At 40.9% G+C, this 16,886-nt stretch overlaps 1 protein-coding gene across 4 annotated transcripts in view; it reads left to right on the top strand.

Annotated features, from left to right (window-relative positions):
• TyrRII (Tyramine receptor II) overlaps positions 1-16,886 on the top strand; it is a 148,511-nt gene that overhangs the window by 59,494 nt on the left and 72,131 nt on the right. Inside the window, exon 1 of one of the 4 annotated variants that reach the window (XM_073975414.1) lies at positions 12,404-13,016. The exons of 2 other annotated variants lie outside the window; for them this stretch is intronic. The gene's annotated coding sequence lies outside the window, so the exon portion shown is untranslated. Of the gene's footprint in view, positions 1-12,403; positions 13,017-16,886 lie in introns of those variants that run through there. One more of the 4 variants, XM_073975431.1, reaches the window with a different exon arrangement.

The following is a 16,886-nucleotide window of genomic DNA, read 5'->3' as shown; positions in this document are numbered from 1 at the left end:
CTGAAGGCCGTCTTTATAGACGAGCTGCTGAAGGCCGTCTTTATAGACGAGCTGCTGAAGGTCGTCTTTATAGACGAGCTGCTGAAGGTCGTCTTTATAGAAGAGCTGCTGAAGGTCGTCTTTATAGACGAGCTGAAGGTCGTCTTTATAGACGAGCTGAAGGTCGTCTTTATAGACGAGCTGAAGGTCGTCTTTATAGACGAGCTGAAGGTCGTCTTTATAGACGAGCTGAAGGTCGTTTTTATAGACGAGCTGAAGGTCGTTTTTATAGACGAGCTGAAGGTCGTCTTTATAGACGAGATGAAGTTCGTCTTTATAGACGAGCTGCTGAAGGTCGTCGTCTTTATAGACGAGCTGAAGGTCGTCTTTTTTATAGACGAGTTGAAAGTCCTCTTTATAGACGACCTGAAGTTCGTCTTTATAGACGAGCTGAAGGTCGTCTTTATAGACGAGCTAAACGTCGTCTTTATAGACGAGCTGAAGGTCGTTTTTATAGACGAGATAAAGGTCGTCTTTAGAGACGAGATAAAGGTCGTCTTTATAGACGAGCTGGAGGTCGTCTTTATAGACGAGCTGAAGTTCGTCTTTATAGACGACCTGAAGTTCGTCTTTATAGACGAGCTGAAGTTCGTCTTTATAGACGAGCTGAAGTTCGTTTTTATAGACGAGATAAAGGTCGTCTTTAAAGACGAGATAAAGGTCGTCTTTATAGACGAGCTGGAGGTCTTCTTTATAGACGAGCTGGAGGTCGTCTTTATGGACGAGCTGGAGGTCCTCTTTATAGACGAGCTGGAGGTCGTCTTTATAGACGAGCTGAAGGTCGTCTTTATAGACGAGCTGAAGGTCGTCTTTATAGACGAGCTGAAGGTCGTCTTTATAGACGAGCTGAAGGTCGTCTTTATAGACGAGCTGAAGGTCGTCTTTATAGACGAGCTGAAGGTCGTCTTTATAGACGAGCTGAAGGTCGTCTTTATAGACGAGCTGAAGGTCGTCTTTATAGACGAGCTGAAGGTCGTCTTTATAGACGAGCTGAAGGTCGTCTTTATAGACGAGCTGAAGGTCGTCTTTATAGACGAGCTGAAGTTCGTCTTTATAGACGAGCTGAAGTTCGTTTTTATAGACGAGATAAAGGTCGTCTTTAAAGACGAGATAAAGGTCGTCTTTATAGACGAGCTGGAGGTCTTCTTTATAGACGAGCTGGAGGTCGTCTTTATGGACGAGCTGGAGGTCCTCTTTATAGACGAGCTGGAGGTCGTCTTTATAGACGAGCTGAAGGTCGTCTTTATAGACGAGCTGAAGGTCGTCTTTATAGACGAGCTGAAGGTCGTCTTTAAAGACGAGATAAAGGTCGTCTTTATGGACGAGCTGGAGGTCCTCTTTATAGACGAGCTGGAGGTCGTCTTTATAGACGAGCTGAAGGTCGTCTTTATAGACGAGCTGGAGGTCTTCTTTATAGACGAGCTGGAGGTCGTCTTTATGGACGAGCTGGAGGTCCTCTTTATAGACGAGCTGGAGGTCGTCTTTATAGACGAGCTGAAGGTCGTCTTTATAGACGAGCTGAAGGTCGTCTTTATAGACGAGCTGAAGGTCGTCTTTATAGACGAGCTGAAGGTCGTCTTTATAGACGAGCTGAAGGTCGTCTTTATAGACGAGCTGAAGGTCGTCTTTATAGACGAGCTGAAGGTCGTCTTTATAGACGAGCTGAAGGTCGTCTTTATAGACGAGCTGAAGGTCGTCTTTATAGACGAGCTGAAGGTCGTCTTTATAGACGAGCTGAAGGTCGTCTTTATAGACGAGCTGAAGGTCGTCTTTATAGACGAGCTGAAGGTCGTCTTTATAGACGAGCTGAAGGTCGTCTTTATAGACGAGCTGAAGGTCGTCTTTATAGACGAGCTGAAGGTCGTCTTTATAGACGAGCTGAAGGTCGTCTTTATAGACGAGCTGAAGGTCGTCTTTATAGACGAGCTGAAGGTCGTCTTTATAGACGAGCTGAAGGTCGTCTTTATAGACGAGCTGAAGGTCGTCTTTATAGACGAGCTGAAGGTCGTCTTTATAGACGAGCTGAAGGTCGTCTTTATAGACGAGCTGAAGGTCGTCTTTATAGACGAGCTGAAGGTCGTCTTTATAGACGAGCTGAAGGTCGTCTTTATAGACGAGCTGAAGGTCGTCTTTATAGACGAGCTGAAGGTCGTCTTTATAGACGAGCTGAAGGTCGTCTTTATAGACGAGCTGAAGGTCGTCTTTATAGACGAGCTGAAGGTCGTCTTTATAGACGAGCTGAAGGTCGTCTTTATAGACGAGCTGAAGGTCGTCTTTATAGACGAGCTGAAGGTCGTCTTTATAGACGAGCTGAAGGTCGTCTTTATAGACGAGCTGAAGGTCGTCTTTATAGACGAGCTGAAGGTCGTCTTTATAGACGAGCTGAAGGTCGTCTTTATAGACGAGCTGAAGGTCGTCTTTGTAGACGAGCTGAAGGTCGTCTTTATAGACGAGCTGAAGGTCGTCTTTATAGACGAGCTGAAGGTCGTCTTTATAGACGAGCTGAAGGTCGTCTTTATAGACGAGCTGAAGGTCGTCTTTATAGACGAGCTGAAGGTCGTCTTTATAGACGAGCTGAAGGTCGTCTTTGTAGACGAGCTGAAGGTCGTCTTTATAGACGAGCTGAAGGTCGTCTTTATAGACGAGCTGAAGGTCGTCTTTAATAATTGAGCCGAAATAAGTTTAAATAATTGAGCCGAAATAAGTGAATTGTGGTAAACGGTTATGGCACTCTCAAACCCTGAAGATAGAACGTCAGACTCGTGTGTCGACCTTACGCACTGTTATCCGAAGAGGAACGCAAGTTATTTTAATCGACAAATTGTCGAGCACACAGGGAGTGACATGGCGAAAAAAAGTATTATTATGCATTAGAAATATTCCTGTTTAAGATGTTTAATGTTGCACATGTCATGTGGAACTCAAAGTCACCCATACCCTAATGAAATCTTCAAGGTAAGCGAGAAAACGATTAGAGATCGAATTTCGAATTTGTCACCTTTAACAAAGACTCTTGAGGTATTTATCTTACCCAGCTATCCATAGTCGATCATAGCTATCCAACATGAGTTTCGTAAGCAGCACAGCACTACAGCGATGCACACAAATTAGTCGAGGATTCAACCAGAACAAGCCGTGCCAGAAGACACTGTTGGTGGCGCTCACCTTATCAATAGCCTTTGATACTCTCCAGCACTCCACGCTGTTTGGCGGCATCAAGTTGACTTTCCTCCGGCCAAGTTTGAAATGTTACATTATCAATTATATGTGTGCATGACAGTCGTACCTGGAGTTCAAGAACAAAAAGCCGAGTAGAGTGAATTCCCCAAAGTTGGGCGATAACTCCGAAACTGTTTAACATCTACCTTTCCCGCATTTTAACGTCCAGAAGGTATTGGGATCGTTTCGTCTTGTACAAGGTACGCTTCTCGAATGTCATTGTGAATGGCTTCGTTTCTATTTAAGAGATTTTAACATCTTTATCCGCCCGAGGAATATGCAAATATTCGGCACTAAATCTGCGGCCACTCACTTCATCACATGGACTGCCGAGATAAGAACAGATTTAGCCCTAATCGATGGGAACAACATTCAATCAAACTACTCTGATATTCTAGGAGTCTCTTTCCCCAGTATGTTCAAGTCGTCCGCGCATGCCACATCTATGTGCGACAAGCTGAGATGTGGGAACAAGGTCCTCAAGTACCTAGCCGGTAGCAGTAGGATTGCAGATAACGACACCTTGTTGACCACATAAAACACAATGTGTCGGTGGTAGGCGATGCGGCGCCAGTGTGGTCCACTAACTTGATAATAATTTTCAAACCTGAGAACAGAAATGAGTGCGACAAGCTGAGATGTGGGAACAAGGTCCTCAAGTACCTAGCCGGTAGCAGTAGGATTGCAGATAACGACACCTTGTTGACCACATAAAACACAATGTGTCGGTGGTAGGCGATGCGGCGCCAGTGTGGTCCACTAACTTGATAATAATTTTCAAACCTGAGAACAGAAATGAGTTGCCTCCTCATGTCATCAGTGTATCAACTGCATAAGGATACGAAGATAATTCCAGTAAGGCAACCCAATAGTATGCTCTCGTTGCTATACCTGTTGGGATGTTACCGTGAGAGTCATATTAAGCACCATGTGGTGGATAGGCATATCAAGAGGGATCTTCATGGTGTAGTCAGCATTACAACAGAGAACCCCAAGCCTATCAAGTAGGTTTGAAAATCATTCAAATGTAGCCGTAAATGCCATAAAGACCTCTCATATAAATGTGGCCCCAGAGCACAGTTTCAATCTATCACAGCTGAAAACCGTCAGCTGTCACAACAAACCATAGTAGTTTTGGCTCAACTTCGTTCGGGATAATTCAGTCGCATCCGGTCTTATATGATTGATGACACAACCCATCAAAGCAGCCACATTCCAGTACCTGAATATAGAGCAGAAGTTCGACGCTCACCGTTATGAACATGACTACAAGAGTACAATTTTTACTAGGTTAATCCAATACATCCCGAAACATGGACCCCAAAATCTGTCAGTGGAATTATAAGGCCCACGGTTTACGATACCTACCCCACTAACGCGGACCTGTTCATAGAATATTTAGGTACACCATTGTTTTGTGGTACGAGGCTAGGAGTACTTAAATGTCGGCAAAGCGACCTACATTGGTTTGCAGCTAAACTATGTAAAAGAATCTTCTTGTTTCAGCGGGCTCTTGATGACTCCAGCTTGAGTTACAAAACTCCCTTTTGTTAGTTGGTAAAAACACCCTTCCGTACGTCTATACGTTCTTCCTTCCGTGCATCTGCAAAGAATACATTCCGTTCGTCTATAACCAGAGCTTCGAATACTCGCTAGAATTCCCCCACCAAACAAACTTCTTCTTGCTGCAGGTCGTCTAGGCAAGTCTCATTCCACAATTACACCTCTCCCCCACTTTTTAGCCACTTTATAAAAACCAACGTGTCCATGGTATTTGTGGACTTCCAGTGAAATCCTTCAAAGCTTACGAACAAACCTCTCACCTCAAATTAAGATTACGTTTACGAATGACCAAAATTTCTATTTAAAGCCAATGGCAATTTAGCCCACATTTTATTTCAAAAAATCCCCCCTTCCCGGCAAAAAAAAATATTATGTGGAGTGCAAACAATTTGTTCCTCTTATAGCCCAAAGATATTTCCATTAACACAACTAAATGCAAATAAATTTTAGCGAATGCCTTCAACTTAACTTCTTTGTCCGAAGAATTCGAAAAATTATAACACCTCGGGGTGATTTGAGTGAACTTGAACTTTTTTCTTTCTTTCATTCATAATTCTGAAAAGAAAATGATTTTAACATCATCAACACAGCAGGTGTTTCTAAAGATAAGAACATAGCAGGCAAATCCGCTTGTCAAGGCGTTAGGCCGGCTGTCTCCTTTTGCTCCGCAGGTTGTTGTTGTGAATTATATTTGTATTCACAGAAATTAAGTTTATTTGCCGCTTAGTGATAAAATGTCTTGAAGGGGGCGGGGAGAACAAAAGTTCGCATCACATTTTGTAGTTGTTCAACAAACAGTTTTCATGTTCCATTAATTGTTTATGAGCCATAAACTTTTACTTTTTCTTACGACTTGTATTCTGCTTTGCTGTTGTTTTTCTTTTGTGTTAGTTGTTCTTCACCAACATTGTAGTCGTAATCACCACCATCATCATCATCACCGTCATCTTACCTTATATTGTTTGTTATACAATACTTTATGCGTAAGAATAGTAGATCAAATAAAGAGGATAAAAAGCTGAAATAAAAAACGCTAAAATTAGTGTCAAGTGGTCAAAGTCGACTTTATGATGATCGAACTTGTAAGGATGACTAATGGGTCGCTGGTAGGGTCTTTCGGCAGTGAAGGGATGACCAGTGAGGAGTTTTTATGGACTAGCGAAAGGGAGTGTTTATGGATGAAAGGAATGGACCGAACGTGAATTTGATGAGAGTCTTTATAGACGAGCTGAAGGTAGTCTTTATAGACGAGCTCAAGGTAGTCTTTATAGACGCGCTCATTGTCCTCTTTATAGACGAGCTCAATGTCGTCTTTATAGACGCGCTCAAGGTCGTCTTTATAGCCACGCTCAAGGTCGTCTTTATAGACGAGCTCAAGGTCGTCTTTATAGACGAGCTCAAGGTCGTCTTTATAGACGAGCTCAAGGTCGTCTATATAGACGAGCCTAAAAGTCGTCTTTATAGACGAGCTCAAAGTCGTCTTTATAGATGAGCTCAAGGTCTTCTTTATAGATGAGCTCAAGGTCGTCTTTATACACGAGCTCAAGGTCGTCTTTATAGACGAGCTCAAGTTCGTCTTTATAGACGAGCTCAAGGTCGTCTTTATAGACAAGCTCAAGGTCCTCTTTATAGACGAGCTCAAGGTCCTCTTTATAGACGAGCTCAAGGTCCTCTTTATAGACGAGGTCAAGGTCGTCTTTATAGACGAGGTCAAGGTCGTCCTTATAGACGAGCTCAAGGTCGTCTTTATAGACGAGCTCAATGTCGTCTTTATAGACGAGGTCAAGGTCGTCCTTATAGACGAGGTCAAGGTCGTCCTTATAGACGAGCTCAAGGTCGTCTTTATAGACGAGTTCAAGGTCATATTTATAGACGAGGTCAAGGTCGTCTTTTTAGACGAGCTCAAGGTCGTCTTTATAGACGAGCTCAAGTTCGTCTTTATAGACGAGCTCAAGTTCGTCTTTATAGACGAGCTCAAGTTCGTCTTTATAGACGAGCTCAAGGTCGTCTTTATAGACGAGCTCAAGGTCGTCTTTATAGACGAGCTCAAGATCGTCTTTATAGACGAGCTCAAGATCGTCTTTTTAGACGAGCTCAAGTTCGTCTTTATAGACGAGCTCAAGGTCGTCATTATAATCGAGCTCAAGTTCGTCATTATAGACGAGCTCAAGGTCGTCATTATAGACGAGCTCAAGGTCGTCATTATAGACGAGCTCAAGGTCGTCATTATAGACGAGCTCAAGGTCGTCATTATAGACGAGCTCAAGGTCGTCTTTATAGACGAGCTCAAGGTCGTCATTATAGACGAGCTCAAGGTCGTCTTTATAGACGAGCTCAAGGTCGTCATTATAGACGAGCTCAAGGTCGTCTTTATAGACGAGCTCAAGGTCGTCTTTATAGACGAGCTCAAGGTCGTCTTTATAGACGAGCTCAAAGTCGTCTTTATAGACGAGCTCAAGGTCGTCTTTATAGACGAGCTCAAGGTCGTCTTTATAGACGAGCTCAAGGTCGTCTTTATAGACGAGCTCAAGGTCGTCTTGCTCAAGGTCGTCTTGCTCAAGGTCGTCTTTATAGACGAACTCAAGGTCGTCTTTATAGACGAGCTCAAGGTCGTCTTGCTCAAGGTCGTCATTATAGACGAGCTCAAGGTCGTCTTTATAGACGAGCTCAAGGTCGTCTTTATAGACGAGCTCAAGGTCGTCTTTATAGACGAGCTCAAGGTCGTCTTTATAGACGAGCTCAAGGTCGTCTTTATAGACGAGCTCAAGGTCGTCTTTATAGACGAGCTCAAGGTCGTCTTTATAGACGAGCTCTAGGTCGTCTTTATAGACGAGCTCAAGGTCGTCTTTATAGACGAGCTCAAGGTCGTCTTTATAGACGAGCTCAAGGTCGTCTTTATAGACGAGCTCAAGGTCGTCTTTATAGACGAGCTCAAGGTCGTCTCTATGGACGAGCATCAAAGTAGTCTCTATGAACGAGCCTCAAGGTCGTCTCTATAGACGAGCCTCAAGGTCGTCTGTATAGACGAGCCTCAAGGTCGTCTCTATAGACGAGCCTCAAGGTCGTCTTTACAGACGAGCTCAAGGTCGTCTTTATAGACGAGCTCAAGGTCGTCTTTATGGACGAGCTCAAGGTCGTCTTTATAGACGAACTCAAGTTTGTCTTTATAGACGAGCTCAAGGTCGTCTCTATAGACGAGCTCAAGTTTGTCTTTATAGACGAGCTCAAGGTCGTCTCTATAGACGAGCTCAAGGTCGTCTCTATAGACGAGCTCAAGGTCGTCTTTATAGACGAGCTGAAGGTCGTCTTTATAGACGAGCTGAAGGTCGTCTTTATAGACGAGCTGAAGGTCGTCTTTATAGACGAGCTCAAGGTCGTCTTTATAGACGAGCTCAAGGTCGTCTTTATAGACGAGCTCAAGGTCGTCTTTATAGACGAGCTCAAGGTCGTCTTTATAGACGAGCTCAAGGTCGTCTTTATAGACGAGCTCAAGGTCGTCTTTATAGACGAGCTCAAGGTCGTCTTTATAGACGAGCTCAAGGTCGTCTTTATAGACGAGCTCAAGGTCGTCTTTATAGACGAGCTCAAGGTCGTCTTTATAGACGAGCTCAAGGTCGTCTTTATAGACGAGCTCAAGGTCGTCTTTATAGACGAGCTCAAGGTCGTATTTTTAGACGAGCTCAAGGTCGTCTTTATAGACGAGCTCAAGGTCGTTTTTTTAGACGAGCTCAAGGTCGTCTTTATAGACGAGCTCAAGGTCGTCTTTATAGACGAGCTCAAGGTCGTCTTTATAGACGAGCTCAAGGTCGTTTTTTTAGACGAGCTCAAGGTCGTCTTTATAGACGAGCTCAAGGTCGTCTTTATAGACGAGCTCAAGGTCGTCTTTATAGACGAGCTCAAGGTCGTCTTTATAGACGAGCTCAAGGTCGTCTTTATAGACGAGCTCAAGGTCGTCTTTATATACGTGCTCAAGGTCGTCTTTATAGACGAGCTCAAGGTCGTCTTTATAGACGAGCTCAAGGTCGTCTTTATAGACGAGCTCAAGGTCGTCTTTATAGACGAGCTCAAGGTCGTCTTTATAGACGAGCTCAAGGTCGTCTTTATAGACGAGCTCAAGGTCGTCTTTATAGACGAGCTCAAGGTCGTCTTTATAGACGAGCTCAAGGTCGGCTTTATAGACGAGCTCAAGGTCGTCTTTATAGACGAGCTCAAGGTCGTCTTTATAGACGAGCTCAAGGTCGTCTTTATAGACGAGCTCAAGGTCGTCTTCATAGACGAGCTCAAGGTCGTCTTCATAGACGAGCTCAAGGTCGTCTTCATAGACGAGCTCAAGGTCGTCTTTATAGACGAGCTCAAGGTCGTCTTCATAGACGAGCTCAAGGTCGTCTTTATAGACGAGCTCAAGGTCGTCTTTATGGACGAGCTCAAGGTCGTCTTTATAGACGAGCTCAAGGTCGTCTTTATAGACTAGCTCAAGGTCGCCTTTATAGACCAGCTCAAGGTTGTCTTTATAGACGAGCTCAATGTCGTCTTTATAGACGAGCTCAATGTCGTCTTTATAGACGAGTTCAAGGTCGTCTTTATAGACGAGCCCCAAGGTCGTCTCTATAGACGAGCCTCAAGGTCGTTTCTATAGACGAGCCTCAAGGTAGTCTCTATAGACGAGCCTCAAGGTCGACTTTATAGACGAGCCTCAAGGTCGTCTTTATAGACGAGCCTCAAGGTCGTCTTTACAGACGAGCCTCAAATTCGTCTCTACAGACGAGCCTCAAATTCGTCTCTATAGATGAGCCTCAAGATCGTCTCTATAGACGAGCCTCAAAGTCGTCCCAATAGGCGATCCTCAAGGTCGTCTCTATAGACGAGCCTCAAGGTCATCTCTTTAAACGAGCGCAAGGTCGTCTCTTTAGACTAGCGCAAGGTCGTCTCTTTAGACGAGCTCAAGGTAGTCTTTATAGACGAGCTCAAGGTAGTCTTTATAGACGAGCTCAAGGTCGTCTTTAGAGACGAGCTCAAGGTCGTCTTTATAGACGAGCTCAAGGTCGTCTTTATAGACGAGCTCAAGGTCGTCTTTATAGACGAGCTCAAGGTCGTATTTATAGACGAGCTCAAGGTCGTCTTTATAGACGAGCTCAAGGTCGTCTTTATAGACGAGCTCAAGGTCGTCTTTATAGACGAGCTCAAGGTCGTCTTTATAGACGAGCTCAAGGTCGTCTTTATAGACGAGCTCAAGGTCGTCTTTATAGACGAGCTCAAGGTCGTCTTTATAGACGAGCTCAAGGTCGTCTTTATAGACGAGCTCAAGGTCGTCTTTATAGACGAGCTCAAGGTCGTCTTTATAGACGAGCTCAAGGTCGTCTTTATAGACGAGCTCAAGGTCGTCTTTATAGACGAGCTCAAGGTCGTCTTTATAGACGAGCTCAAGGTCGTCTTTATAGACGAGCTCAAGGTCGTCTTTATAGACGAGCTCAAGGTCGTCTTTATAGACGAGCTCAAGGTCGTCTTTATAGACGAGCTCAAGGTCGTCTTTATAGACGAGCTCAAGGTCGTCTTTATAGACGAGCTCAAGGTCTTCTTTATAGACGAGCTTAAGGTCGTCTTTGTAGACAAGCCTCGAGGTCGTCTCTATAGACGAGCGCAAGGTCATCTCTTTAGACTAGCGCAAGGTCATCTCTATAGACGAGCGCAAGGTCATCTCTATAGACGAGCGCAATGTCATCTCTATAGACGAGCGCAAGGTCATCTCTATAGACGAGCGCAAGGTCATCTCTATAGACGAGCTTAAGGTCGTCTATAGACGAGCCTCAAGGTCGTCTCTATAGACGAGCCCCAAGGTCGTCTCTATAGACAAGCCTCAAGGTCGTCTCTATAGACAAGCCTCAAGGCCGTCTCTATAGACAAGCCTCAAGGTCGTCTCTATAGACGAGGTCAAGGTCCTTGGTTCATCTATAAAGTATCCCTTTGGCTCGCCTATAAAACTACCTTCGGGTCATCTATAAAGTATCCCTTAGGCTCGCCTATAATGTCTGCCTTTGGCACATCTATAAAGACTTCCTTTGACTCGTCTATAAATTCTCCATTTGGCTCGTCTATAAAATCTCCCTTTGGCTTGGCAAAGCCTCTCTTTGGCTCGTTTATATAGTCTCCCTTTTGCTCATCTATATGAGTCCCTTTGGCTCGTCTATAAAGTCTCCCGTTGGCTCGTCTATAAATGTTCCCTTTGGCTTGTCTATAAAGTCTCCTTTGGCTCGTCTATAAAGACTCCTTCTGACTCGTATATAAAGTTTTGGTTTGGCTCGTCTGTAAAGTCTCTCTTTGCCTAGTCCATAATGCCTACCTTTGGCCGCTAAAAAGACTCCATTTTGCTCGTCACTAAAGACGAGCTTTAGCTCGTCTATAAAGGCGACCCTTTCTCGTCGATAAAGACGACCTTAAGCTCGCCTATAAGAACGGCTTTCAGCTCGTCGATTAAGATGCCCTTCCATTTGTCTTTAAGTTATCTGTCAATTTTTGTGATTTTCATACGACATCTTTAAAACAAATCTTAGTTTGAATATTTAACTTTATTTGACATCTTTTTTAGACTGAAATATATTATTGATTGCCACAGAGACGTGTGTGTGTGTGTTTTGCATATTTAAAAATTTACTTTTAAATTCTGTCGATATCACTTTCAAATTCAAATAAAATGTTGAAAACAATTTTTTAATAACTTTTTAAAAGTTGCCAAAAAAATAAAAAAAAAAACATTGTGGTTGTGTGGGTGTTGTGCAGCAACTTTCGGGGAATATCATTCCTAGGAGATGCCTAATAATAAAATCTACAATTTTGTTGTATTCGAAACTTTGATCAATAATAAATTGAATGAAAACAAATGTCCAGCCAGAACCTCACTGTGGTCTGTCTGTAGGGGATAAATGGAAGGATGTTAACTTTGTTTTGTAATTATTTTGTTGGAAGTGGGGTTGGTGGTGAAATGTTGATTTGGTTTAAAATGTTATAACAAGCCAAGGCAGCGCGTGCTCAACACAACATTTTTGCTCCAGTTACTTAGATAGTGTGGGATGGCCAGCCAGTCAGCCATCCATCCATTATGTTATGATCCGTACGGTGTTCTTGGTTTATTTTCCACTAAAAATGATTTCCAATTTTTCGTTAATGAAAATGTTTTGTCCGTCTCCCTGTGTGTGCGTGCTTTTCGTTTACGAAAGTGACGATAGACAAAGTTGTCAGCTCCCACAACACAAATGTCTTGGGACTTGGGAGAATAAATAGATGGATGTACGGTCGATGGGTAGACTGGCTGGTCGGTTGCTTGCTTGCTTAGAGTTCTTGTTGAACGTAAGGTAATCGCTCATTCCTTCAATTGCCCAGCTATTAGTAGGCGCAAAGATACCTTTGCCTATCCAAAAGAGGGTGTGTATAAATTTTACGTGTTTTGCAATTTTTATTTATTTACAATATACAAAACATGTTGTTGTTGGCATTGCTGTTGTTGTTAATAATAATATTGATGATGATGTTCTTGCTGATGTTGTTGTGGTTGTATACAGGTTGTTTGCCTGTGAGAATATTTCCCGTTGAGTTGTCGAGCAGGCAAACAGCAAGCAGCAGTTTCTTGTTTGTTTCATCCACAAAGTGTTTTCCATAAAAATGAGAAACGACCAGCCAACCAACCAGCCAGCCACCCATCATAGCCCCGTGAAAACAGTCTGTTTCATGAGATTTTTAAATGATTTTCAGTTGAACATGAACTTGCAAACGAATCGTTTCTAACATTTGGTAACTGGAATAATAAAAAAAAAACTAGAAAACGGTTTTCAAACGAAATGCGCGCGAAAAGTGAAACTTTGCGTAAATTATAAAAAACCAGGGAATTCAAAAATTTTTAAGAAAAAACATAACGTGAAAGAAAATTTGCATGGAAATTAAAACGCCATCATCAAATATGCATTAAAAACCAAACACAGGCAATGTGAAGTGAAGTAGAGGAAAATCAGTTAAATAACGTGAAAAATAGCGGTGTTATAAATATATAACAACCTCAGGTTGAATGTGCCAATGTAAATAATTGCAAGAAAAAAAAATCAAATTTACTACCTATTCTGAGATTGTTTTGTAATAAATTGTAAAATAAATTGTGAGATTTGCACGTTGAAATCGAAGGTGAATTTTAATATTTTAAAACAATAAAGGTGTGTAACATACTAAATGTGGAATATAACATATGAATGTGTATGTACGTTTATAAGGTTCTAATGGATATATTTAAGAGCTCCTCGTAACTAGTTTTACGTTGCACAGTGGTTCAGAATGGTCCAAATTCTGTAACTTTTGAATAGATTAATTTGTTCGACCGATCACACAAACAGCGGTGAAACAAAAACAATCAAATTAGGTTCAGTAGTTGCAGAGAATTTCTTTTTTATATTTTGCATAAAAATATGAGTGGTTTTGTGTTATGTATATCGTTCAATAAATAAACAATAATAACAAAAACATATCATTTTTAATTAAAAAATATAAATTTTAAAACACAAAAACAACGCATTATACACCTGCAATTTCAAATAATTTAAAAAATAATTTAAACGGACGGTATTAGATATTTTCCAAAAATTGGGAAAAAGTGTCGACCCACACCTTCCAATTTTTTGAACTATTTTTTTATTTCCTTATTTTCAATATGTTTACTATCAAATATCGATGGGATGGTTGCGACATATTTCACCCATCCGGTTATACATACATACATACATACATACATACATACTTTGATATATGTACATGGTAACATACCAGAGATATAGAACATACATATATACGCCGTCATTAATGGAAACGTAAGGTATTATTTTCCGTAATTTATAATGACCAATCGGGGCTTTTTCGCTACATATTATTAAAACAATTTAGAAAGTATCAGTCAGCTGTGCCGACGGAGATATACCCTCAGCCTCGGACCCAAAGAATATAAGTAAACTCAATACTTATAACGTCTCATTTTTTTATACCATACACCACTATGTGGAAAGGGTATTATAAGTTTCTTTTGGTAAAAATTCATATAACACCGCGAAATATTCGTCGGAGACCCCCAATGTGGTATACCAATCTTCATATGTCGATGAGATAAAGCGATTTTGAGATGTGTGTCCGTCTGTTCATTATAAATTGTAATCAAACTCCAGGCCGCAATTATGGACCGATCGTCACAAAATTTTGTATGGAGGTCGGGTTCATACCAGAATAGATCCCTATTTTTATAGGTGATAATCGTGAAATATTTAGCGGGTGAAATGGACCAAAAACATAATATTTATCTAATTTTGTAGCGGCTCTGTTGTAAGGTAAGGGTATATGACAAAGGAAAAGCTTGTAATTTGAGATGGTAATATTTAGAGGGTTAAATGTACCACAACTTTTGTGTGAAAATTATGAACATTTTTAATATACAGCTTATATCTTTATTCCTGGCAGAGACATTCCGGGTAAGTAGGCTATACTTGGAAGACGAACGCTTGACCTTTCTATTAGTGTCAATTGTGTTGGTGTAAATGATAAGATAAGAGAGTTACAACCTAATATACCCAGTTATTTGTTTGTAGTGTAATCATAAACACGCTAGAGGTCGCAATTATAGCTCAATAATCACGCAATTTTGCACGAGGTAAGAGTTTAAGTAGAAGAGATGCCTACAATTTTGGATGATGACCTGATATTATTTAGCGGGTGAAATGCACCTATACTTTGTATGAAAATCAAGTAAAAAGGTATCAGTCGGCTTTGCCGACAGAGATATACCCTCTGCCAATGTGAATTGAAACTTTCATCTACGGTCAGATCGAATGTATTTATGATCTTTTCATTATTTTGTGGCCTTTTTTGAATATTTGAACTTGCCGACGAAAATGTGGATTAGGATTATAGTTCAAAAGTATTGCAGTGAAGGTACTTAAAGGAATGGACCGACATAGTCCGAGTCCGCGATAGATGTCGCTCCCACTAGTCATTTCAGTGGGTCATCGTATAACTTATGGGCCAGTAAGCCAGAAAGCATGGACTAGTCCACGGGAAACACAAATGTTGAACTTTTGTGGAGGAGGTACCCTAAGGTACCTCCATTTCAGAAGTTAAACTAAATTTGGACAAAATATTAGGAGATCCAAAGTTTGGACCAAATTTGTTCAAGAGATATCGTGCATACCTGAAGAAGTGGACCAATATGGCTTATCTTCGAACTTAAACTAAACTTGAACAAAATATTACGAAGGCCAAATTTCGGACCGAATCGGCATATCCGTTCGTGAGTTATCTTGCGCTCCCACCACTACACTCGGTGTCACAGGGTTTTTTTTGCACCTTTCAGGCTAGTTTCTCAGGAAGTATGTACTTGCTCCTGATGAAACTTAAACCATCGTATGGGGGGCAGTGAATACAATTTGTTACAACAAAAACCAAAGAGATTCGAGAGCGGGTCCTAAACTGAACATTTCCGAAATTTTGTGTGGGAGGTACCCGAGGAGTGGACCGATATACAGCATCTTCGAACTTAAACTAAGCTTGGACAAAATATTACGAAAGCCAAATTTTTGACCGAATCGGTTGATCCGTTCGAGAGTTATCGTGCGCAACAGCCAGCCATACAGACAGACAGACGGACGGACGGACATTGCTAAATCGACTCCAAATTGTCTGAAACGGATTTCGTCCAAACATACTTGGGGTCTAAAACCATTATTTCGATGAGGTACATTTTGCCCGTATGAAAGTTAGCATAAATGCTGAGCGTATAATAGTTTGAAGTCATATTTTGCTATTCCACTCGGTTGATAAGGCATAGCTACAAAAATGGTCAATAATATTTTTAATAAAATCATTTACCAGTCATAATCATTGTGGCAGAGCATATTGTGGACGGGAAAAAATATATTTGAACATAATTCATCATAAAATACAATTTTCAGTAAGCTTGAGTCAAAAAAACGCCAAAAAGTTGGGTATCTTTCTGAAATATTTCCATGCCTAAATTCACCCATGCATCAGAATAGTCTGATCTACCATTTTAAATACTGCGATATTTAATTTTTATCGTTAATGATGTGGACCATAATGAATATTTTTGCACTTTGAACGATCTTTCATAACAACAACAAGTAAACTGATCGAATTGTTATGTATTTATTTGCAGAACACTGCTACTATGATAAGGCTGAATTTTGTGGAGCGTATTTCCGGTTCAAACTTAAAGTTATTTGCTTCAAATATCACATTTGTAAGAGAAAATATGTTCTTATTCTTATAAAAAAATCGAAATCCGCAAAATATTCCAAGATAATGGGAGAAAACCATCGAAAATATTGTTTAATGATAAACTTCTTGAATATCCCTATATCCTTGAAATATCGATCCGTAAATTGGTCCTTAATGGTACAGATGTGTGTGAAATATATTATTTTTACCGTAACTGATAATAATCAAAAATTTAAAAAAGACATTTTTAATTGTTGATGTCCCTTTTTGTTAATATGTGCATGAATAAACTGCCCTGTTCCCGGCTGACTCCCAAATGACAACAAAAATTGTCTTGCATTAAATGTTTGACGACAAAAGATTGCTTTTTTAAATTGTTACTGTTTTTGGTTATGGGATTTCGCGCAGAGCGTCGTGTGTGTTTATTCTCTAAAGAGAACATAAATAAATTATAGTAGTAAATTAAGTAAAACACAAAATGAAGCAAATGAGATCTTACTTGTTTTTGGCTCTACAACAAAAAGGACCGAAATAAGTGTCAGATGGGCCTATTTATAGAGTTAGGATCAAATTAAAATACAACAATAAAACAAAATGAAGATATTTAGTACTAACGAAAATATATCTGTCTCATCTTGGGAAATTTATGACAGCTCAGCTGACAGGTTGACATTGGCTTCAAGCATTGGCATTTTTAAGGTGACCATCCACAACAGTTGAGGTCTAAAAATCTAGAATAGAACAATTTTGTCAAAATACTTATGCCACGCAGTGAAAATTATTTCGATTAGAAAAGTGCAAGCGTATATTTG

This window comes from Musca autumnalis, unplaced genomic scaffold (assembly GCF_047663935.1).
Source record: "Musca autumnalis isolate F117 unplaced genomic scaffold, ASM4766393v1 scaffold_1, whole genome shotgun sequence".
Classification (NCBI taxonomy): Eukaryota; Metazoa; Arthropoda; class Insecta; order Diptera; family Muscidae; genus Musca; species Musca autumnalis.
Note: the sequence above shows the minus strand (reverse complement) of the source record. Positions and strands in the feature narration are given on the sequence as shown.